Raw genomic sequence first — 21,333 nt, 5'->3', positions numbered from 1 at the left:
TTGAGGCTAGTTGGCTTGATGAAAAAGCTGGTCCTACTCTCACAAACTGACAGGGTGGAGCCAGCGGGTGGCTTGTTGGTCTAGGGGTATGATTCTCGCTTCGGGTGTGGGGGGTCCCGGGTTCAAATCCCGGACAAGCCCAGTAAATTAATTTCGTGCAATGCAGACGCAGACATTTTCAGAAGGAACTCTCGGAACGTGATTTGTAGGTAAAGTTTCCCCGCAGGGACTGTCGAGTCCGACACAGAACTCTTTCAAATTATGTCGTGCGTGGTATGAAATTCAATTCCAAGTCATCAACAAAGAAGCGAATTAACAAAATGGATCCTTTGACACAAACTTGCTTTTGCCGCATAAAACCTGATTGTTGGTAACATATTTCCATGGTTTTCCCAGACAATTGTGGAAAATGCCATACATATTCAATTTGCAAGGTTACATACATAGTGTTCGCAGGGGCTCGTCCGGGATTTGAACCCGGGACCTCTCACACCCTAAGCGAGAATCATACTCCTAGACCAACGAGCCACGTATGTGTTGAATGTTCCGCTAGAAGGGGGTCTGGGGCTAGTTGGCTTGATGAAATCGCTGCACCTACACTCACTAATCACACACCTTTTTGACAGGTGTGGCTCGTTGGTCTAGGGGTATGATTCTCGCTTTGGGTGCGAGAGGTCCCGGGTTCAAATCCCGGACGAGCCCCATTAACCAATGTAACAGAACTGAAATGATTTACAAAATAAACTCACGATTGGAGACGATGATCCTGCGGTTTTTCCATTTACTGTTGAGAACAAGAGAAAGTTCTGTCGCCACATGAAATGCAAAGAAAGAAAAACATTTCATATCTATCAACAAAAAAATGACACAATCTTGAGTGCTTCCACACACTTATGTTAGCCCCCTGAACACAGCCCTTTGGTGATACTTCCCACACAGCCAAACTACTAAGAATAAATGTACATATTTTCTCTAAGCAAATGGGTGCACTGCCTACAAGCGCTCAAAGGGGCTCGTCCAGGACTTGAACCCAGAGGCTCGCACCCTAAGCGAGAATCCTACCCCTAGAACAACAAGCCTCTCACGCTTGAAATTTACCACTCGGAAGGCAATTTGAGGCTAGTTGGCTTGATGAAAAAGCTGGTCCTACTCTCACAAACTGACAGGGTGGAGCCAGCGGGTGGCTTGTTGGTCTAGGGGTATGATTCTCGCTTCGGGTGTGGGGGGTCCCGGGTTCAAATCCCGGACAAGCCCAGTAAATTAATTTCGTGCAATGCAGACGCAGACATTTTCAGAAGGAACTCTCGGAACGTGATTTGTAGGTAAAGTTTCCCCGCAGGGACTGTCGAGTCCGACACAGAACTCTTTCAAATTATGTCGTGCGTGGTATGAAATTCAATTCCAAGTCATCAACAAAGAAGCGAATTAACAAAATGGATCCTTTGACACAAACTTGCTTTTGCCGCATAAAACCTGATTGTTGGTAACATATTTCCATGGTTTTCCCAGACAATTGTGGAAAATGCCATACATATTCAATTTGCAAGGTTATATACATAGTGTTCGCAGGGGCTCATCCGGGATTTGAACCCGGGACCTCTCGCACCCTAAGCGAGAATCATACTCCTAGACCAACGAGCCACATATGTGTTGAATGTTCCGCTAGAAGGGGGTCTGGGGCTAGTTGGCTTGATGAAATTGCTGCACCTACACTCACTAATCACACACCCTTTTGACAGGTGTGGCTTGTTGGTCTAGGGGTATGATTCTCGCTTTGGGTGCGAGAGGTCCCGGGTTCAAATCCCGTACGAGCCCCATTAACCAATGTAACAGAACTGAAATGATTTACAAAATAAACTCACGATTGGAGACGATGATCCTGCGGTTTTTCCATTTACTGTTGAGAACAAGAGAAAGTTCTGTCGCCACATGAAATGCAAAGAAAGAAAAACATTTCATATCTATCAACAAAAAAATGACACAATCTTGAGTGCTTCCACACACTTATGTTAGCCCCCTGAACACAGCCCTTTGGTTATACTTCCCACACAGCCAAACTACTAAGAATAAATGTACATATTTTCTCTAAGCAAATGGGTGCACTACCTACAAGCGCTCAAAGGGGCTCGTCCAGGACTTGAACCCAGAGGCTCGCACCCTAAGCGAGAATCCTACCCCTAGAACAACAAGCCTCTCACGCTTGAAATTTACCACTCGGAAGGCAATTTGAGGCTAGTTGGCTTGATGAAAAAGCTGGTCCTACTCTCACAAACTGACAGGGTGGAGTCAGCGGGTGGCTTGTTGGTCTAGGGGTATGATTCTCGCTTCGGGTGTGAGAGGTCCCGGGTTCAAATCCCGGACAAGCCCAGTAAATTAATTTCGTGCAATGCAGACGCAGACATTTTCAGAAGGAACTCTCGGAACGTGATTTGTAGGTAAAGTTTCCCCGCAGGGACTGTCGAGTCCGACACAGAACTCTTTCAAATTATGTCGTGCATGGTATGAAATTCAATTACAAGTCATCAACAAAGAAGCGAATTAACAAAATGGCTCCTTTGACACAAACTTGCTTTTGCCGCATAAAACCTGATTGTTGGTAACATATTTCCATGGTTTTCCCAGACAATTGTGGAAAATGCCATACATATTCAATTTGCAAGGTTACATACATAGTGTTCGCAGGGGCTCGTCCAGGATTTGAACCCGGGACCTCTCGCACCCTAAGCGAGAATCATACTCCTAGACCAACGAGCCACGTATGTGTTGAATGTTCCGCTAGAAGGGGGTCTGGGGCTAGTTGGCTTGATGAAATCGCTGCACCTACACTCACTAATCACACACCTTTTTGACAGGTGTGGCTCGTTGGTCTAGGGGTATGATTCTCGCTTTGGGTGCGAGAGGTCCCGGGTTCAAATCCCGGACGAGCCCCATTAACCAATGTAACAGAACTGAAATGATTTACAAAATAAACTCACGATTGAAGACGATGATCCTGCGGTTTTTCCATTTACTGTTGAGAACAAGAGAAACTTCTGTCGCCACATGAAATGCAAAGAAAGAAAAACATTTCATATCTATCAACAAAAAAATGACACAATCTTGAGTGCTTCCACACACTTATGTTAGCCCCCTGAACACAGCCCTTTGGTGATACTTCCCACACAGCCAAACTACTAAGAATAAATGTACATATTTTCTCTAAGCAAATGGGTGCACTGCCTACAAGCGCTCAAAGGGGCTCGTCCAGGACTTGAACCCAGGGGCTCGCACCCTAAGCAAGAATCCTACCCCTAGAACAACAAGCCTCTCACGCTTGAAATTTACCACTCGGAAGGCAATTTGAGGCTAGTTGGCTTGATGAAAAAGCTGATCGTACTCTCACAAACTGACAGGGTGGAGTCAGCGGGTGGCTTGTTGGTCTAGGGGTATGATTCTCGCTTCGGGTGTGAGAGGTCCCGGGTTCAAATCCCGGACAAGCCCAGTAAATTAATTTCGTGCAATGCAGACGCAGACATTTTCAGAAGGAACTCTCGGAACGTGATTTGTAGGTAAAGTTTCCCCGCAGGGACTGTTGAGTCCGACACAGAACTCTTTCAAATTATGTCGTGCGTGGTATGAAATTCAATTACAAGTCATCAACAAAGAAGCGAATTAACAAAATGGCTCCTTTGACACAAACTTGCTTTTGCCGCATAAAACCTGATTGTTGGTAACATATTTCCATGGTTTTCCCAGACAATTGTGGAAAATGCCATACATATTCAATTTGCAAGGTTACATACATAGTGTTCGCAGGGGCTCATCCGGGATTTGAACCCGGGACCTCTCGCACCCTAAGCGAGAATCATACTCCTAGACCAACGAGCCACGTATGTGTTGAATGTTCCGCTAGAAGGGGGTCTGGGGCTAGTTGGCTTGATGAAATCGCTGCACCTACACTCACTAATCACACACCTTTTTGACAGGTGTGGCTCGTTGGTCTAGGGGTATGATTCTCGCTTTGGGTGCGAGAGGTCCCGGGTTCAAATCCCGGACGAGCCCCATTAACCAATGTAACAGAACTGAAATGATTTACAAAATAAACTCACGATTGAAGACGATGATCCTGCGGTTTTTCCATTTACTGTTGAGAACAAGAGAAAGTTCTGTCACCACATGAAATGCAAAGAAAGAAAAACATTTCATATCTATCAGCAAAAAAATGACACAATCTTGAGTGCTTCCACACACTTATGTTAGCCCCCTGAACACAGCCCTTTGGTGATACTTCCCACACAGCCAAACTACTAAGAATAAATGTACATATTTTCTCTAAGCAAATGGGTGCACTGCCTACAAGCGCTCAAAGGGGCTCGTCCAGGACTTGAACCCAGGGGCTCGCACCCTAAGCAAGAATCCTACCCCTAGAACAACAAGCCTCTCACGCTTGAAATTTACCACTCGGAAGGCAATTTGAGGCTAGTTGGCTTGATGAAAAAGCTGGTCCTACTCTCACAAACTGACAGGGTGGAGTCAGCGGGTGGCTTGTTGGTCTAGGGGTATGATTCTCGCTTTGGGTGTGAGAGGTCCCGGGTTCAAATCCCGGAAAAGCCCAGTAAATTAATTTCGTGCAATGCAGACGCAGACATTTTCAGAAGGAACTCTCGGAACGTGATTTGTAGGTAAAGTTTCCCCGCAGGGACTGTCGAGTCCGACACAGAACTCTTTCAAATTATGTCGTGCGTGGTATGAAATTCAATTACAAGTCATCAACAAAGAAGCGAATTAACAAAATGGCTCCTTTGACACAAACTTGCTTTTGCCGCATAAAACCTGATTGTTGGTAACATATTTCCATGGTTTTCCCAGACAATTGTGGAAAATGCCATACATATTCAATTTGCAAGGTTACATACATAGTGTTCGCAGGGGCTCGTCCGGGATTTGAACCCGGGACCTCTCGCACCCTAAGCGAGAATCATACTCCTAGACCAACGAGCCACGTATGTGTTGAATGTTCCGCTAGAAGGGGGTCTGGGGCTAGTTGGCTTGATGAAATCGCTGCACCTACACTCACTAATCACACACCTTTTTGACAGGTGTGGCTCGTTGGTCTAGGGGTATGATTCTCGCTTTGGGTGCGAGAGGTCCAGGGTTCAAATCCCGGACGAGCCCCATTAACCAATGTAACAGAACTGAAATGATTTACAAAATAAACTCACGATTGGAGACGATGATCCTGCTGTTTTTCCATTTACTGTTGAGAACAAGAGAAAGTTCTGTCGCCACATGAAATGCAAAGAAAGAAAAACATTTCATATCTATCAACAAAAAAATGACACAATCTTGAGTGCTTCCACACACTTATGTTAGCCCCCTGAACACAGCCCTTTGGTGATACTTCCCACACACCCAAACTACTAAGAATAAATGTACATATTTTCTCTAAGCAAATGGGTGCACTGCCTACAAGCGCTCAAAGGGGCTCGTCCAGGATTTGAACCCAGAGGCTCGCACCCTAAGCGAGAATCCTACCCCTAGAACAACAAGCCTCTCACGCTTGAAATTTACCACTCGGAAGGCAATTTGAGGCTAGTTGGCTTGATGAAAAAGCTGGTCCTACTCTCACAAACTGACAGGGTGGAGCCAGCGGGTGGCTTGTTGGTCTAGGGGTATGATTCTCGCTTCGGGTGTGAGAGGTCCCGGGTTCAAATCCCGGACAAGCCCAGTAAATTAATTTCGTGCAATGCAGACGCAGACATTTTCAGAAGGAACTCCCGGAACGTGATTTGTAGGTAAAGTTTCCCCGCAGGGACTGTCGAGTCCGACACAGAACTCTTTCAAATTATGTCGTGCGTGGTATGAAATTCAATTACAAGTCATCAACAAAGAAGCGAATTAACAAAATGGATCCTTTGACACAAACTTGCTTTTGCCGCATAAAACCTGATTGTTGGTAACATATTTCCATGGTTTTCCCAGACAATTGTGGAAAATGCCATACATATTCAATTTGCAAGGTTACATACATAGTGTTCACAGGGGCTCGTCCGGGATTTGAACCCGGGACCTCTCACACCCTAAGCGAGAATCATACTCCTAGACCAACGAGCCACGTATGTGTTGAATGTTCCGCTAGAAGGGGGTCTGGGGCTAGTTGGCTTGATGAAATCGCTGCACCTACACTCACTAATCACACACCTTTTTGACAGGTGTGGCTCGTTGGTCTAGGGGTATGATTCTCGCTTTGGGTGCGAGAGGTCCCGGGTTCAAATCCCGGACGAGCCCCATTAACCAATGTAACAGAACTGAAATGATTTAGAAAATAAACTCACGATTGGAGACGATGATCCTGCGGTTTTTCCATTTACTGTTCAGAACAAGAGAAAGTTCTGTCGCCACATGAAATGCAAAGAAAGAAAAACATTTCATATCTATAAACAAAAAAATGACACAATCTTGAGTGCTTCCACACACTTATGTTAGCCCCCTGAACACAGCCCTTTGGTGATACTTCCCACACAGCCAAACTACTAAGAATAAATGTACATATTTTCTCTAAGCAAATGGGTGCACTGCCTACAAGCGCTCAAAGGGGCTCGTCCAGGACTTGAACCCAGAGGCTCGCACCCTAAGCGAGAATCCTACCCCTAGAACAACAAGCCTCTCACGCTTGAAATTTACCACTCGGAAGGCAATTTGAGGCTAGTTGGCTTGATGAAAAAGCTGGTCCTACTCTCACAAACTGACAGGGTGGAGCCAGCGGGTGGCTTGTTGGTCTAGGGGTATGATTCTCGCTTCGGGTGTGGGGGGTCCCGGGTTCAAATCCCGGACAAGCCCAGTAAATTAATTTCGTGCAATGCAGACGCAGACATTTTCAGAAGGAACTCTCGGAACGTGATTTGTAGGTAAAGTTTCCCCGCAGGGACTGTCGAGTCCGACACAGAACTCTTTCAAATTATGTCGTGCGTGGTATGAAATTCAATTCCAAGTCATCAACAAAGAAGCGAATTAACAAAATGGATCCTTTGACACAAACTTGCTTTTGCCGCATAAAACCTGATTGTTGGTAACATATTTCCATGGTTTTCCCAGACAATTGTGGAAAATGCCATACATATTCAATTTGCAAGGTTACATACATAGTGTTCGCAGGGGCTCGTCCAGGATTTGAACCCAGGACCTCTCGCACCCTAAGCGAGAATCATACTCCTAGACCAACGAGCAACGTATGTGTTGAATGTTCCGCTAGAAGGGGGTCTGGGGCTAGTTGGCTTGATGAAATCGCTGCACCTACACTCACTAATCACACACCTTTTTGACAGGTGTGGCTCGTTGGTCTAGGGGTATGATTCTCGCTTTGGGTGCGAGAGGTCCCGGGTTCAAATCCCGGACGAGCCCCATTAACCAATGTAACAGAACTGAAATGATTTACAAAATAAACTCACGATTGGAGACGATGATCCTGCGGTTTTTCCATTTACTGTTGAGAACAAGAGAAAGTTCTGTCGCCACATGAAATGCAAAGAAAGAAAAACATTTCATATCTATCAACAAAAAAATGACACAATCTTGAGTGCTTCCACACACTTATGTTAGCCCCCTGAACACAGCCCTTTGGTGATACTTCCCACACAGCCAAACTACTAAGAATAAATGTACATATTTTCTCTAAGCAAATGGGTGCACTGCCTACAAGCGCTCAAAGGGGCTCGTCCAGGACTTGAACCCAGAGGCTCGCACCCTAAGCGAGAATCCAACCCCTAGAACAACAAGCCTCTCACGCTTGAAATTTACCACTCGGAAGGCAATTTGAGGCTAGTTGGCTTGATGAAAAAGCTGGTCCTACTCTCACAAACTGACAGGGTGGAGCCAGCGGGTGGCTTGTTGGTCTAGGGGTATGATTCTCGCTTCGGGTGTGAGAGGTCCCGGGTTCAAATCCCGGACAAGCCCAGTAAATTAATTTCGTGCAATGCAGATGCAGACATTTTCAGAAGGAACTCTCGGAACGTGATTTGTAGGTAAAGTTTCCCCGCAGGGACTGTCGAGTCTGACACAGAACTCTTTCAAATTATGTCGTGCGTGGTATGAAATTCAATTACAAGTCATCAACAAAGAAGCGAATTAACAAAATGGCTCCTTTGACACAAACTTGCTTTTGCCGCATAAAACCTGATTGTTGGTAACATATTTCCATGGTTTTCCCAGACAATTGTGGAAAATGCCATACATATTCAATTTGCAAGGTTACATACATAGTGTTCACAGGGGCTCATCCAGGATTTGAACCCGGGACCTCTCGCACCCTAAGCAAGAATCATACTCCTAGACCAACAAGCCACATATGTGTTGAATGTTCCGCTAGAAGGGGGTCTGGGGCTAGTTGGCTTGATGAAATTGCTGCACCTACACTCACTAATCACACACCTTTTTGACAGGTGTGGCTCGTTGGTCTAGGGGTATGATTCTCGCTTTGGGTGCGAGAGGTCCCGGGTTCAAATCCCGGACGAGCCCCATTAACCAATGTAACAGAACTGAAATGATTTACAAAATAAACTCACGATTGGAGACGATGATCCTGCGGTTTTTCCATTTACTGTTGAGAACAAGAGAAAGTTCTGTCGCCACATGAAATGCAAAGAAAGAAAAACATTTCATATCTATCAACAAAAAAATGACACAATCTTGAGTGCTTCCACAGAGTTATGTTAGCCCCCTGAACACAGCCCTTTGGTGATACTTCCCACACAGCCAAACTACTAAGAATAAATGTACATATTTTCTCTAAGCAAATGGGTGCACTGCCTACAAGCGCTCAAAGGGGCTCGTCCAGGACTTGAACCCAGAGGCTCGCACCCTAAGCGAGAATCCTACCCCTAGAACAACAAGCCTCTCACGCTTGAAATTTACCACTCGGAAGCCAATTTGAGGCTAGTTGGCTTGATGAAAAAGCTGGTCCTACTCTCACAAACTGACAGGGTGGAGCCAGCGGGTGGCTTGTTGGTCTAGGGGTATGATTCTCGCTTTGGTTGTGAGAGGTCCCAGGTTCAAATCCCAGACAAGCCCAGTAAATTAATTTCGTGCAATGCAGATGCAGACATTTTCAGAAGGAACTCTCGGAACGTGATTTGTAGGTAAAGTTTCCCCGCAGGGACTGTCGAGTCTGACACAGAACTCTTTCAAATTATGTCGTGCGTGGTATGAAATTCAATTACAAGTCATCAACAAAGAAGCGAATTAACAAAATGGCTCCTTTGACACAAACTTGCTTTTGCCGCATAAAACCTGATTGTTGGTAACATATTTCCATGGTTTTCCCAGACAATTGTGGAAAATGCCATACATATTCAATTTGCAAGGTTACATACATAGTGTTCGCAGGGGCTCGTCCAGGATTTGAACCCGGGACCTCTCGCACCCTAAGCGAGAATCATACTCCTAGACCAACAAGCCACGTATGTGTTGAAAGTTCTGCTAGAAGGGGGTCTGGGGCTAGTTGGCTTGATGAAATTGCTGCACCTACACTCACTAATCACACATCTTTTTGACAGGTGTGGCTCGTTGGTCTAGGGGTATGATTCTCGCTTTGGGTGCGAGAGGTCCCGGGTTCAAATCCCGGACGAGCCCCATTAACCAATGTAACAGAACTGAAATGCTTTACAAAATAAACTCACGATTGGAGACGATGATCCTGCTGTTTTTCCATTTACTGTTGAGAACAAGAGAAAGTTCTGTCGCCACATGAAATGCAAAGAAAGAAAAACATTTCATATCTATCAACAAAAAAATGACACAATCTTGAGTGCTTCCACACACTTATGTTAGCCCCCTGAACACAGCCCTTTGGTGATACTTCCCACACAGCCAAACTACTAAGAATAAATGTACATATTTTCTCTAAGCAAATGGGTGCACTGCCTACAAGCGCTCAAAGGGGCTCGTCCAGGACTTGAACCCAGAGGCTCGCACCCTAAGCGAGAATCCTACCCCTAGAACAACAAGCCTCTCACGCTTGAAATTTACCACTCGGAAGGCAATTTGAGGCTAGTTGGCTTGATGAAAAAGCTGGTCCTACTCTCACAAACTGACAGGGTGGAGCCAGCAGGTGGCTTGTTGGTCTAGGGGTATGATTCTCGCTTCGGGTGTGAGAGGTCCCGGGTTCAAATCCCGGACAAGCCCAGTAAATTAATTTTGTGCAATGCAGACGCAGACATTTTCAGAAGGAACTCTCAGAACGTGATTTGTAGGTAAAGTTTCCCCGCAGGGACTGTCGAGTCCGACACAGAACTCTTTCAAATTATGTCGTGCGTGGTATGAAATTCAATTACAAGTCATCAACAAAGAAGCGAATTAACAAAATGGCTCCTTTGACACAAACTTGCTTTTGCCGCATAAAACCTGATTGTTGGTAACATATTTCCATGGTTTTCCCAGACAATTGTGGAAAATGCCATACATATTCAATTTGCAAGGTTACATACATAGTGTTCGCAGGGGCTCGTCCGGGATCTCTCGCACCCTAAGCGAGAATCATACTCCTAGACCAACGAGCCACGTATGTGTTGAATGTTCCGCTAGAAGGGGGTCTGGGGCTAGTTGGCTTGATGAAATTGCTGCACCTACACTCACTAATCACACACCTTTTTGACAGGTGTGGCTCGTTGGTCTAGGGGTATGATTCTTGCTTTGGGTGCGAGAGGTCCCGGGTTCAAATCCCGGACGAGCCCCATTAACCAATGTAACAGAACTGAAATGATTTACAAAATAAACTCACGATTGGAGACGATGATCCTGCGGTTTTTCCATTTACTGTTGAGAACAAGAGAAAGTTCTGTCGCCACATGAAATGCAAAGAAAGAAAAACATTTCATATCTATCAACAAAAAAATGACACAATCTTGAGTGCTTCCACACACTTATGTTAGCCCCCTGAACACAGCCCTTTGGTGATACTTCCCACACAGCCAAACTACTAAGAATAAATGTACATATTTTCTCTAAGCAAATGGGTGCACTGCCTACAAGCGCTCAAAGGGGCTCGTCCAGGACTTGAACCCAGAGGCTCGCACCCTAAGCGAGAATCCTACCCCTAGAACAACAAGCCTCTCACGCTTGAAATTTACCACTCGGAAGGCAATTTGAGGCTAGTTGGCTTGATGAAAAAGCTGGTCCTACTCTCACAAACTGACAGGGTGGAGCCAGCGGGTGGCTTGTTGGTCTAGGGGTATGATTCTCGCTTTGGTTGTGAGAGGTCCCGGGTTCAAATCCCGGACAAGCCCAGTAAATTAATTTCGTGCAATGCAGATGCAGACATTTTCAGAAGGAACTCTCGGAACGTGATTTGTAGGTAAAGTTTCCCCGCAGGGACTGTCGAGTCTGACACAGAACTCTTTCAAATTATGTCGTGCGTGGTATGAAATTCAATTACAAGTCATCAACAAAGAAGCGAATTAACAAAATGGCTCCTTTGACACAAACTTGCTTTTGCTGCATAAAACCTGATTGTTGGTAACATATTTCCATGGTTTTCCCAGACAATTGTGGAAAATGCCATACATATTCAATTTGCAAGGTTACATACATAGTGTTCACAGGGGCTCGTCCGGGATTTGAACCCGGGACCTCTCGCACCCTAAGCGAGAATCATACTCCTAGACCAACGAGCCACGTATGTGTTGAAAGTTCCGCTAGAAGGGGGTCTGGGGCTAGTTGGCTTGATGAAATCGCTGCACCTACACTCACTAATCACACACCTTTTTGACAGGTGTGGCTCGTTGGTCTAGGGGTATGATTCTCGCTTTGGGTGCGAGAGGTCCCGGGTTCAAATCCCGGACGAGCCCCATTAACCAATGTAACAGAACTGAAATGATTTACAAAATAAACTCACGATTGGAGACGATGATCCTGCGGTTTTTCCATTTACTGTTGAGAACAAGAGAAAGTTCTGTCGCCACATGAAATGCAAAGAAAGAAAAACATTTCATATCTATCAACAAAAAAATGACACAATCTTGAGTGCTTCCACACACTTATGTTAGCCCCCTGAACACAGCCCTTTGGTGATACTTCCCACACAGCCAAACTACTAAGAATAAATGTACATATTTTCTCTAAGCAAATGGGTGCACTGCCTACAAGCGCTCAAAGGGGCTCGTCCAGGACTTGAACCCAGAGGCTCGCACCCTAAGCGAGAATCCAACCCCTAGAACAACAAGCCTCTCACGCTTGAAATTTACCACTCGGAAGGCAATTTGAGGCTAGTTGGCTTGATGAAAAAGCTGGTCCTACTCTCACAAACTGACAGGGTGGAGCCAGCGGGTGGCTTGTTGGTCTAGGGGTATGATTCTCGCTTCGGGTGTGAGAGGTCCCGGGTTCAAATCCTGGACAAGCCCAATAAATTAATTTTGTGCAATGCAGACGCAGACATTTTCAGAAGGAACTCTCGGAACGTGATTTGTAGGTAAAGTTTCCCCGCAGGGACTGTCGAGTCCGACACAGAACTCTTTCAAATTATGTCGTGCGTGGTATGAAGTTCAATTACAAGTCATCAACAAAGAAGCGAATTAACAAAATGGCTCCTTTGACACAAACTTGCTTTTGCCACATAAAACCTGATTGTTGGTAACATATTTCCATGGTTTTCCCAGACAATTGTGGAAAATGCCATACATATTCAATTTGCAAGGTTACATACATAGTGTTCGCAGGGGCTCATCCGGGATTTGAACCCAGGACCTCTCGCACCCTAAGCGAGAATCATACTCCTAGACCAACGAGCCACATATGTGTTGAATGTTCCGCTAGAAGGGGGTCTGGGGCTAGTTGGCTTGATGAAATCGCTGCACCTACACTCACTAATCACACACCTTTTTGACAGGTGTGGCTCGTTGGTCTAGGGGTATGATTCTCGCTTTGGGTGCGAGAGGTCCCGGGTTCAAATCCCGGACGAGCCCCATTAACCAATGTAACAGAACTGAAATGCTTTACAAAATAAACTCACGATTGGAGATGATGATCCTGTGGTTTTTCCATTTACTGTTGAGAACAAGAGAAAGTTCTGTCGCCACATGAAATGCAAAGAAAGAAAAACATTTCATATCTATCAACAAAAAAATGACACAATCTTGAGTGCTTCCACACACTTATGTTAGCCCCCTGAACACAGCCCTTTGGTGATACTTCCCACACAGCCAAACTACTAAGAATAAATGTACATATTTTCTCTAAGCAAATGGGTGCACTGCCTACAAGCGCTCAAAGGGGCTCGTCCAGGACTTGAACCCAGAGGCTCGCACCCTAAGCGAGAATCCTACCCCTAGAACAACAAGCCTCTCACGCTTGAAATTTACCACTCGGAAGGCAATTTGAGGCTAGTTGGCTTGATGAAAAAGCTGGTCCTACTCTCACAAACTGACAGGGTGGAGCCAGCGGGTGGCTTGTTGGTCTAGGGGTATGATTCTCGCTTCGGGTGTGAGCGGTCCCGGGTTCAAATCCCGGACAAGCCCAGTAAATTAATTTCGTGCAATGCAGACGCAGACATTTTCAGAAGGAACTCTCGGAACGTGATTTGTAGGTAAAGTTTCCCCGCAGGGACTGTCGAGTCCGACACAGAACTCTTTCAAATTATGTCGTGCGTGGCATGAAATTCAATTACAAGTCATCAACAAAGAAGCGAATTAACAAAATGGCTCCTTTGACACAAACTTGCTTTTGCTGCATAAAACCTGATTGTTGGTAACATATTTCCATGGTTTTCCCAGACAATTGTGGAAAATGCCATACATATTCAATTTGCAAGGTTACATACATAGTGTTCACAGGGGCTCGTCCAGGATTTGAACCCGGGACCTCTCGCACCCTAAGCAAGAATCATACTCCTAGACCAACAAGCCACATATGTGTTGAATGTTCCGCTAGAAGGGGGTCTGGGGCTAGTTGGCTTGATGAAATTGCTGCACCTACACTCACTAATCACACACCTTTTTGACAGGTGTGGCTCGTTGGTCTAGGGGTATGATTCTCGCTTTGGGTGCGAGAGGTCCCGGGTTCAAATCCCGGACGAGCCCCATTAACCAATGTAACAGAACTGAAATGATTTACAAAATAAACTCACGATTGGAGACGATGATCCTGCGGTTTTTCCATTTACTGTTGAGAACAAGAGAAAGTTCTGTCGCCACATGAAATGCAAAGAAAGAAAAACATTTCATATCTATCAACAAAAAAATGACACAATCTTGAGTGCTTCCACACACTTATGTTAGCCCCCTGAACACAGCCCTTTGGTGATACTTCCCACACAGCCAAACTACTAAGAATAAATGTACATATTTTCTCTAAGCAAATGGGTGCACTGCCTACAAGCGCTCAAAGGGGCTCGTCCAGGACTTGAACCCAGAGGCTCGCACCCTAAGCGAGAATCCTACCCCTAGAACAACAAGCCTCTCACGCTTGAAATTTACCACTCGGAAGCCAATTTGAGGCTAGTTGGCTTGATGAAAAAGCTGGTCCTACTCTCACAAACTGACAGGGTGGAGCCAGCGGGTGGCTTGTTGGTCTAGGGGTATGATTCTCGCTTTGGTTGTGAGAGGTCCCAGGTTCAAATCCCAGACAAGCCCAGTAAATTAATTTCGTGCAATGCAGATGCAGACATTTTCAGAAGGAACTCTCGGAACGTGATTTGTAGGTAAAGTTTCCCCGCAGGGACTGTCGAGTCTGACACAGAACTCTTTCAAATTATGTCGTGCGTGGTATGAAATTCAATTACAAGTCATCAACAAAGAAGCGAATTAACAAAATGGCTCCTTTGACACAAACTTGCTTTTGCCGCATAAAACCTGATTGTTGGTAACATATTTCCATGGTTTTCCCAGACAATTGTGGAAAATGCCATACATATTCAATTTGCAAGGTTACATACATAGTGTTCGCAGGGGCTCGTCCAGGATTTGAACCCGGGACCTCTCGCACCCTAAGCAAGAATCATACTCCTAGACCAACAAGCCACGTATGTGTTGAATGTTCCGCTAGAAGGGGGTCTGGGGCTAGTTGGCTTGATGAAATTGCTGCACCTACACTCACTAATCACACACCTTTTTGACAGGTGTGGCTCGTTGGTCTAGGGGTATGATTCTCGCTTTGGGTGCGAGAGGTCCCGGGTTCAAATCCCGGACGAGCCCCATTAACCAATGTAACAGAACTGAAATGATTTACAAAATAAACTCACGATTGGAGACGATGATCCTGCGGTTTTTCCATTTACTGTTGAGAACAAGAGAAAGTTCTGTCGCCACATGAAATGCAAAGAAAGAAAAACATTTCATATCTATCAACAAAAAAATGACACAATCTTGAGTGCTTCCACACACTTATGTTAGCCCCCTGAACACAGCCCTTTGGTGATACTTCCCACACAGCCAAACTACTAAGAATAAATGTACATATTTTCTCTAAGCAAATGGGTGCACTGCCTACAAGCGCTCAAAGGGGCTCGTCCAGGACTTGAACCCAGAGGCTCGCACCCTAAGCGAGAATCCTACCCCTAGAACAACAAGCCTCTCACGCTTGAAATTTACCACTCGGAAGCCAATTTGAGGCTAGTTGGCTTGATGAAAAAGCTGGTCCTACTCTCACAAACTGACAGGGTGGAGCCAGCGGGTGGCTTGTTGGTCTAGGGGTATGATTCTCGCTTTGGTTGTGAGAGGTCCCAGGTTCAAATCCCAGACAAGCCCAGTAAATTAATTTCGTGCAATGCAGATGCAGACATTTTCAGAAGGAACTCTCGGAACGTGATTTGTAGGTAAAGTTTCCCCGCAGGGACTGTCGAGTCTGACACAGAACTCTTTCAAATTATGTCGTGCGTGGTATGAAATTCAATTACAAGTCATCAACAAAGAAGCGAATTAACAAAATGGCTCCTTTGACACAAACTTGCTTTTGCCGCATAAAACCTGATTGTTGGTAACATATTTCCATGGTTTTCCCAGACAATTGTGGAAAATGCCATACATATTCAATTTGCAAGGTTACATACATAGTGTTCGCAGGGGCTCGTCCAGGATTTGAACCCGGGACCTCTCGCACCCTAAGCGAGAATCATACTCCTAGACCAACGAGCCACGTATGTGTTGAAAGTTCCGCTAGAAGGGGGTCTGGGGCTAGTTGGCTTGATGAAATTGCTGCACCTACACTCACTAATCACACACCTTTTTGACAGGTGTGGCTCGTTGGTCTAGGGATATGATTCTCGCTTTGGGTGCGAGAGGTCCCGGGTTCAAATCCCAGACGAGCCCCATTAACCAATGTAACAGAACTGAAATGCTTTACAAAATAAACTCACGATTGGAGACGATGATCCTGCTGTTTTTCCATTTACTGTTGAGAACAAGAGAAAGTTCTGTCGCCACATGAAATGCAAAGAAAGAAAAACATTTCATATCTATCAACAAAAAAATGACACAATCTTGAGTGCTTCCACACACTTATGTTAGCCCCCTGAACACAGCCCTTTGGTGATACTTCCCACACAGCCAAACTACTAAGAATAAATGTACATATTTTCTCTAAGCAAATGGGTGCACTGCCTACAAGCGCTCAAAGGGGCTCGTCCAGGACTTGAACCCAGAGGCTCGCACCCTAAGCGAGAATCCTACCCCTAGAACAACAAGCCTCTCACGCTTGAAATTTACCACTCGGAAGGCAATTTGAGGCTAGTTGGCTTGATGAAAAAGCTGGTCCTACTCTCACAAACTGACAGGGTGGAGCCAGCGGGTGGCTTGTTGGTCTAGGGGTATGATTCTCGCTTCGGGTGTGAGAGGTCCCGGGTTCAAATCCCGGACAAGCCCAGTAAATTAATTTTGTGCAATGCAGACGCAGACATTTTCAGAAGGAACTCTCGGAACGTGATTTGTAGGTAAAGTTTCCCCGCAGGGACTGTCGAGTCCGACACAGAACTCTTTCAAATTATGTCGTGCGTGGTATGAAATTCAATTACAAGTCATCAACAAAGAAGCGAATTAACAAAATGGCTCCTTTGACACAAACTTGCTTTTGCCGCATAAAACCTGATTGTTGGTAACATATTTCCATGGTTTTCCCAGACAATTGTGGAAAATGCCATACATATTCAATTTGCAAGGTTACATACATAGTGTTCGCAGGGGCTCGTCCGGGATCTCTCGCACCCTAAGCGAGAATCATACTCCTAGACCAACGAGCCACGTATGTGTTGAATGTTCCGCTAGAAGGGGGTCTGGGGCTAGTTGGCTTGATGAAATTGCTGCACCTACACTCACTAATCACACACCTTTTTGACAGGTGTGGCTCGTTGGTCTAGGGGTATGATTCTCGCTTTGGGTGCGAGAGGTCCCGGGTTCAAATCCCGGACGAGCCCCATTAACCAATGTAACAGAACTGAAATGATTTACAAAATAAACTCACGATTGGAGACGATGATCCTGCGGTTTTTCCATTTACTGTTGAGAACAAGAGAAAGTTCTGTCGCCACATGAAATGCAAAGAAAGAAAAACATTTCATATCTATCAACAAAAAAATGACACAATCTTGAGTGCTTCCACACACTTATGTTAGCCCCCTGAACACAGCCCTTTGGTGATACTTCCCACACAGCCAAACTACTAAGAATAAATGTACATATTTTCTCTAAGCAAATGGGTGCACTGCCTACAAGCGCTCAAAGGGGCTCGTCCAGGACTTGAACCCAGAGGCTCGCACCCTAAGCGAGAATCCTACCCCTAGAACAACAAGCCTCTCACGCTTGAAATTTACCACTCGGAAGGCAATTTGAGGCTAGTTGGCTTGATGAAAAAGCTGGTCCTACTCTCACAAACTGACAGGGTGGAGCCAGCGGGTGGCTTGTTGGTCTAGGGGTATGATTCTTGCTTTGGTTGTGAGAGGTCCCGGGTTCAAATCCCGGACAAGCCCAGTAAATTAATTTCGTGCAATGCAGACGCAGACATTTTCAGAAGGAACTCTCGGAACGTGATTTGTAGGTAAAGTTTCCCCGCAGGGACTGTCGAGTCTGACACAGAACTCTTTCAAATTATGTCGTGCGTGGTATGAAATTCAATTACAAGTCATCAACAAAGAAGCGAATTAACAAAATGGCTCCTTTGACACAAACTTGCTTTTGCTGCATAAAACCTGATTGTTGGTAACATATTTCCATGGTTTTCCCAGACAATTGTGGAAAATGCCATACATATTCAATTTGCAAGGTTACATACATAGTGTTCACAGGGGCTCGTCCGGGATTTGAACGCGGGACCTCTCGCACCCTAAGCGAGAATCATACTCCTAGACCAACGAGCCACGTATGTGTTGAAAGTTCCGCTAGAAGGGGGTCTGGGGCTAGTTGGCTTGATGAAATTGCTGCACCTACACTCACTAATCACACACCTTTTTGACAGGTGTGGCTCGTTGGTCTAGGGATATGATTCTCGCTTTGGGTGCGAGAGGTCCCGGGTTCAAATCCCAGACGAGCCCCATTAACCAATGTAACAGAACTGAAATGCTTTACAAAATAAACTCACGATTGGAGACGATGATCCTGCTGTTTTTCCATTTACTGTTGAGAACAAGAGAAAGTTCTGTCGCCACATGAAATGCAAAGAAAGAAAAACATTTCATATCTATCAACAAAAAAATGACACAATCTTGAGTGCTTCCACACACTTATGTTAGCCCCCTGAACACAGCCCTTTGGTGATACTTCCCACACAGCCAAACTACTAAGAATAAATGTACATATTTTCTCTAAGCAAATGGGTGCACTGCCTACAAGCGCTCAAAGGGGCTCGTCCAGGACTTGAACCCAGAGGCTCGCACCCTAAGCGAGAATCCTACCCCTAGAACAACAAGCCTCTCACGCTTGAAATTTACCACTCGGAAGGCAATTTGAGGCTAGTTGGCTTGATGAAAAAGCTGGTCCTACTCTCACAAACTGACAGGGTGGAGCCAGCGGGTGGCTTGTTGGTCTAGGGGTATGATTCTCGCTTCGGGTGTGAGAGGTCCCGGGTTCAAATCCCGGACAAGCCCAGTAAATTAATTTTGTGCAATGCAGACGCAGACATTTTCAGAAGGAACTCTCGGAACGTGATTTGTAGGTAAAGTTTCCCCGCAGGGACTGTCGAGTCCGACACAGAACTCTTTCAAATTATGTCGTGCGTGGTATGAAATTCAATTACAAGTCATCAACAAAGAAGCGAATTAACAAAATGGCTCCTTTGACACAAACTTGCTTTTGCCGCATAAAACCTGATTGTTGGTAACATATTTCCATGGTTTTCCCAGACAATTGTGGAAAATGCCATACATATTCAATTTGCAATGTTACATACATAGTGTTCGCAGGGGCTCGTCCGGGATCTCTCGCACCCTAAGCGAGAATCATACTCCTAGACCAACGAGCCACGTATGTGTTGAATGTTCCGCTAGAAGGGGGTCTGGGGCTAGTTGGCTTGATGAAATTGCTGCACCTACACTCACTAATCACACACCTTTTTGACAGGTGTGGCTCGTTGGTCTAGGGGTATGATTCTCGCTTTGGGTGCGAGAGGTCCCGGGTTCAAATCCCGGACGAGCCCCATTAACCAATGTAACAGAACTGAAATGATTTACAAAATAAACTCACGATTGGAGACGATGATCCTGCGGTTTTTCCATTTACTGTTGAGAACAAGAGAAAGTTCTGTCGCCACATGAAATGCAAAGAAAGAAAAACATTTCATATCTATCAACAAAAAAATGACACAATCTTGAGTGCTTCCACACACTTATGTTAGCCCCCTGAACACAGCCCTTTGGTGATACTTCCCACACAGCCAAACTACTAAGAATAAATGTACATATTTTCTCTAAGCAAATGGGTGCACTGCCTACAAGCGCTCAAAGGGGCTCGTCCAGGACTTGAACCCAGAGGCTCGCACCCTAAGCGAGAATCCTACCCCTAGAACAACAAGCCTCTCACGCTTGAAATTTACCACTCGGAAGGCAATTTGAGGCTAGTTGGCTTGATGAAAAAGCTGGTCCTACTCTCACAAACTGACAGGGTGGAGTCAGCGGGTGGCTTGTTGGTCTAGGGGTATGATTCTCGCTTTGGGTGTGAGAGGTCCCGGGTTCAAATCCTGGACAAGCCCAGTAAATTAATTTCGTGCAATGCAGACGCAGACATTTTCAGAAGGAACTCTCGGAACGTGATTTGTAGGTAAAGTTTCCCCGCAGGGACTGTCGAGTCCGACACAGAACTCTTTCAAATTATGTCGTGCGTGGTATGAAATTCAATTACAAGTCATCAACAAAGAAGCGAATTAACAAAATGGCTCCTTTGACACAAACTTGCTTTTGCCGCATAAAACCTGATTGTTGGTAACATATTTCCATGGTTTTCCCAGACAATTGTGGAAAATGCCATACATATTCAATTTGCAAGGTTACATACATAGTGTTCGCAGGGGCTCGTCCGGGATCTCTCGCACCCTAAGCGAGAATCATACTCCTAGACCAACGAGCCACGTATGTGTTGAATGTTCCGCTAGAAGGGGGTCTGGGGCTAGTTGGCTTGATGAAATTGCTGCACCTACACTCACTAATCACACACCTTTTTGACAGGTGTGGCTCGTTGGTCTAGGGGTATGATTCTCGCTTTGGGTGCGAGAGGTCCCGGGTTCAAATCCCGGACGAGCCCCATTAACCAATGTAACAGAACTGAAATGATTTACAAAATAAACTCACGATTGGAGACGATGATCCTGTGGTTTTTCCATTTACTGTTGAGAACAAGAGAAAGTTCTGTCGCCACATGAAATGCAAAGAAAGAAAAACATTTCATATCTATCAACAAAAAAATGACACAATCTTGAGTGCTTCCACACACTTATGTTAGCCCCCTGAACACAGCCCTTTGGTGATACTTCCCACACAGCCAAACTACTAAGAATAAATGTACATATTTTCTCTAAGCAAATGGGTGCACTGCCTACAAGCGCTCAAAGGGGCTCGTCCAGGACTTGAACCCAGAGGCTCGCACCCTAAGCGAGAATCCTACCCCTAGAACAACAAGCCTCTCACGCTTGAAATTTACCACTCGGAAGGCAATTTGAGGCTAGTTGGCTTGATGAAAAAGCTGGTCCTACTCTCACAAACTGACAGGGTGGAGCCAGCGGGTGGCTTGTTGGTCTAGGGGTATGATTCTTGCTTTGGTTGTGAGAGGTCCCGGGTTCAAATCCCGGACAAGCCCAGTAAATTAATTTCGTGCAATGCAGACGCAGACATTTTCAGAAGGAACTCTCGGAACGTGATTTGTAGGTAAAGTTTCCCCGCAGGGACTGTCGAGT

General features: G+C 45.4%; 36 non-coding genes across 36 annotated transcripts; 27 read left to right on the top strand and 9 right to left on the bottom strand.

The window, feature by feature from the left end:
* The first annotated feature begins 69 nt into the window (after positions 1–69).
* trnap-cgg (transfer RNA proline (anticodon CGG)) lies at positions 70–141 on the top strand. The gene has a single exon. It is a non-coding gene; the product is annotated as a tRNA-Pro (tRNA).
* A 315-nt stretch (positions 142–456) lies between these two features.
* On the bottom strand, positions 457–528 carry trnap-agg (transfer RNA proline (anticodon AGG)). Its single transcript has one exon. It is a non-coding gene; the product is annotated as a tRNA-Pro (tRNA).
* Positions 529–630: 102 nt separating this feature from the next.
* Positions 631–702, top strand: trnap-ugg (transfer RNA proline (anticodon UGG)). Its single transcript has one exon. It is a non-coding gene; the product is annotated as a tRNA-Pro (tRNA).
* A 480-nt stretch (positions 703–1,182) lies between these two features.
* trnap-cgg (transfer RNA proline (anticodon CGG)) lies at positions 1,183–1,254 on the top strand. Its single transcript has one exon. It is a non-coding gene; the product is annotated as a tRNA-Pro (tRNA).
* A 315-nt stretch (positions 1,255–1,569) lies between these two features.
* trnap-agg (transfer RNA proline (anticodon AGG)) lies at positions 1,570–1,641 on the bottom strand. The gene has a single exon. It is a non-coding gene; the product is annotated as a tRNA-Pro (tRNA).
* Positions 1,642–2,295: 654 nt separating this feature from the next.
* On the top strand, positions 2,296–2,367 carry trnap-cgg (transfer RNA proline (anticodon CGG)). The gene has a single exon. It is a non-coding gene; the product is annotated as a tRNA-Pro (tRNA).
* A 315-nt stretch (positions 2,368–2,682) lies between these two features.
* On the bottom strand, positions 2,683–2,754 carry trnap-agg (transfer RNA proline (anticodon AGG)). Its single transcript has one exon. It is a non-coding gene; the product is annotated as a tRNA-Pro (tRNA).
* Positions 2,755–2,856: 102 nt separating this feature from the next.
* Positions 2,857–2,928, top strand: trnap-ugg (transfer RNA proline (anticodon UGG)). Its single transcript has one exon. It is a non-coding gene; the product is annotated as a tRNA-Pro (tRNA).
* Positions 2,929–3,408: 480 nt separating this feature from the next.
* Positions 3,409–3,480, top strand: trnap-cgg (transfer RNA proline (anticodon CGG)). Its single transcript has one exon. It is a non-coding gene; the product is annotated as a tRNA-Pro (tRNA).
* Positions 3,481–3,795: 315 nt separating this feature from the next.
* trnap-agg (transfer RNA proline (anticodon AGG)) lies at positions 3,796–3,867 on the bottom strand. Its single transcript has one exon. It is a non-coding gene; the product is annotated as a tRNA-Pro (tRNA).
* Positions 3,868–3,969: 102 nt separating this feature from the next.
* Positions 3,970–4,041, top strand: trnap-ugg (transfer RNA proline (anticodon UGG)). Its single transcript has one exon. It is a non-coding gene; the product is annotated as a tRNA-Pro (tRNA).
* Positions 4,042–4,908: 867 nt separating this feature from the next.
* On the bottom strand, positions 4,909–4,980 carry trnap-agg (transfer RNA proline (anticodon AGG)). The gene has a single exon. It is a non-coding gene; the product is annotated as a tRNA-Pro (tRNA).
* Positions 4,981–5,634: 654 nt separating this feature from the next.
* On the top strand, positions 5,635–5,706 carry trnap-cgg (transfer RNA proline (anticodon CGG)). The gene has a single exon. It is a non-coding gene; the product is annotated as a tRNA-Pro (tRNA).
* Positions 5,707–6,021: 315 nt separating this feature from the next.
* On the bottom strand, positions 6,022–6,093 carry trnap-agg (transfer RNA proline (anticodon AGG)). Its single transcript has one exon. It is a non-coding gene; the product is annotated as a tRNA-Pro (tRNA).
* A 102-nt stretch (positions 6,094–6,195) lies between these two features.
* On the top strand, positions 6,196–6,267 carry trnap-ugg (transfer RNA proline (anticodon UGG)). Its single transcript has one exon. It is a non-coding gene; the product is annotated as a tRNA-Pro (tRNA).
* A 480-nt stretch (positions 6,268–6,747) lies between these two features.
* trnap-cgg (transfer RNA proline (anticodon CGG)) lies at positions 6,748–6,819 on the top strand. Its single transcript has one exon. It is a non-coding gene; the product is annotated as a tRNA-Pro (tRNA).
* Positions 6,820–7,308: 489 nt separating this feature from the next.
* trnap-ugg (transfer RNA proline (anticodon UGG)) lies at positions 7,309–7,380 on the top strand. The gene has a single exon. It is a non-coding gene; the product is annotated as a tRNA-Pro (tRNA).
* Positions 7,381–7,860: 480 nt separating this feature from the next.
* Positions 7,861–7,932, top strand: trnap-cgg (transfer RNA proline (anticodon CGG)). Its single transcript has one exon. It is a non-coding gene; the product is annotated as a tRNA-Pro (tRNA).
* Positions 7,933–8,421: 489 nt separating this feature from the next.
* trnap-ugg (transfer RNA proline (anticodon UGG)) lies at positions 8,422–8,493 on the top strand. Its single transcript has one exon. It is a non-coding gene; the product is annotated as a tRNA-Pro (tRNA).
* Positions 8,494–9,534: 1,041 nt separating this feature from the next.
* trnap-ugg (transfer RNA proline (anticodon UGG)) lies at positions 9,535–9,606 on the top strand. The gene has a single exon. It is a non-coding gene; the product is annotated as a tRNA-Pro (tRNA).
* Positions 9,607–10,086: 480 nt separating this feature from the next.
* On the top strand, positions 10,087–10,158 carry trnap-cgg (transfer RNA proline (anticodon CGG)). Its single transcript has one exon. It is a non-coding gene; the product is annotated as a tRNA-Pro (tRNA).
* A 476-nt stretch (positions 10,159–10,634) lies between these two features.
* Positions 10,635–10,706, top strand: trnap-ugg (transfer RNA proline (anticodon UGG)). Its single transcript has one exon. It is a non-coding gene; the product is annotated as a tRNA-Pro (tRNA).
* Positions 10,707–11,573: 867 nt separating this feature from the next.
* On the bottom strand, positions 11,574–11,645 carry trnap-agg (transfer RNA proline (anticodon AGG)). The gene has a single exon. It is a non-coding gene; the product is annotated as a tRNA-Pro (tRNA).
* A 102-nt stretch (positions 11,646–11,747) lies between these two features.
* On the top strand, positions 11,748–11,819 carry trnap-ugg (transfer RNA proline (anticodon UGG)). Its single transcript has one exon. It is a non-coding gene; the product is annotated as a tRNA-Pro (tRNA).
* Positions 11,820–12,299: 480 nt separating this feature from the next.
* Positions 12,300–12,371, top strand: trnap-cgg (transfer RNA proline (anticodon CGG)). The gene has a single exon. It is a non-coding gene; the product is annotated as a tRNA-Pro (tRNA).
* A 315-nt stretch (positions 12,372–12,686) lies between these two features.
* On the bottom strand, positions 12,687–12,758 carry trnap-agg (transfer RNA proline (anticodon AGG)). The gene has a single exon. It is a non-coding gene; the product is annotated as a tRNA-Pro (tRNA).
* Positions 12,759–12,860: 102 nt separating this feature from the next.
* Positions 12,861–12,932, top strand: trnap-ugg (transfer RNA proline (anticodon UGG)). Its single transcript has one exon. It is a non-coding gene; the product is annotated as a tRNA-Pro (tRNA).
* Positions 12,933–13,412: 480 nt separating this feature from the next.
* Positions 13,413–13,484, top strand: trnap-cgg (transfer RNA proline (anticodon CGG)). The gene has a single exon. It is a non-coding gene; the product is annotated as a tRNA-Pro (tRNA).
* A 489-nt stretch (positions 13,485–13,973) lies between these two features.
* On the top strand, positions 13,974–14,045 carry trnap-ugg (transfer RNA proline (anticodon UGG)). The gene has a single exon. It is a non-coding gene; the product is annotated as a tRNA-Pro (tRNA).
* Positions 14,046–15,086: 1,041 nt separating this feature from the next.
* On the top strand, positions 15,087–15,158 carry trnap-ugg (transfer RNA proline (anticodon UGG)). Its single transcript has one exon. It is a non-coding gene; the product is annotated as a tRNA-Pro (tRNA).
* An 867-nt stretch (positions 15,159–16,025) lies between these two features.
* On the bottom strand, positions 16,026–16,097 carry trnap-agg (transfer RNA proline (anticodon AGG)). Its single transcript has one exon. It is a non-coding gene; the product is annotated as a tRNA-Pro (tRNA).
* Positions 16,098–16,751: 654 nt separating this feature from the next.
* trnap-cgg (transfer RNA proline (anticodon CGG)) lies at positions 16,752–16,823 on the top strand. The gene has a single exon. It is a non-coding gene; the product is annotated as a tRNA-Pro (tRNA).
* Positions 16,824–17,299: 476 nt separating this feature from the next.
* trnap-ugg (transfer RNA proline (anticodon UGG)) lies at positions 17,300–17,371 on the top strand. The gene has a single exon. It is a non-coding gene; the product is annotated as a tRNA-Pro (tRNA).
* Positions 17,372–18,964: 1,593 nt separating this feature from the next.
* On the top strand, positions 18,965–19,036 carry trnap-cgg (transfer RNA proline (anticodon CGG)). The gene has a single exon. It is a non-coding gene; the product is annotated as a tRNA-Pro (tRNA).
* Positions 19,037–19,512: 476 nt separating this feature from the next.
* Positions 19,513–19,584, top strand: trnap-ugg (transfer RNA proline (anticodon UGG)). Its single transcript has one exon. It is a non-coding gene; the product is annotated as a tRNA-Pro (tRNA).
* A 1,028-nt stretch (positions 19,585–20,612) lies between these two features.
* On the top strand, positions 20,613–20,684 carry trnap-ugg (transfer RNA proline (anticodon UGG)). The gene has a single exon. It is a non-coding gene; the product is annotated as a tRNA-Pro (tRNA).
* Positions 20,685–21,333: the final 649 nt, after the last annotated feature.

The sequence above is a fragment of the Poecilia mexicana genome, unplaced genomic scaffold (genome assembly GCF_051168715.1).
Source record: "Poecilia mexicana isolate PSO_F unplaced genomic scaffold, ASM5116871v1 scaffold_10, whole genome shotgun sequence".
Classification (NCBI taxonomy): domain Eukaryota; kingdom Metazoa; phylum Chordata; class Actinopteri; order Cyprinodontiformes; family Poeciliidae; genus Poecilia; species Poecilia mexicana.
The sequence above is the reverse complement of the archived record's forward strand: the minus strand, read 5'-3'. Positions and strand labels throughout refer to the sequence as shown.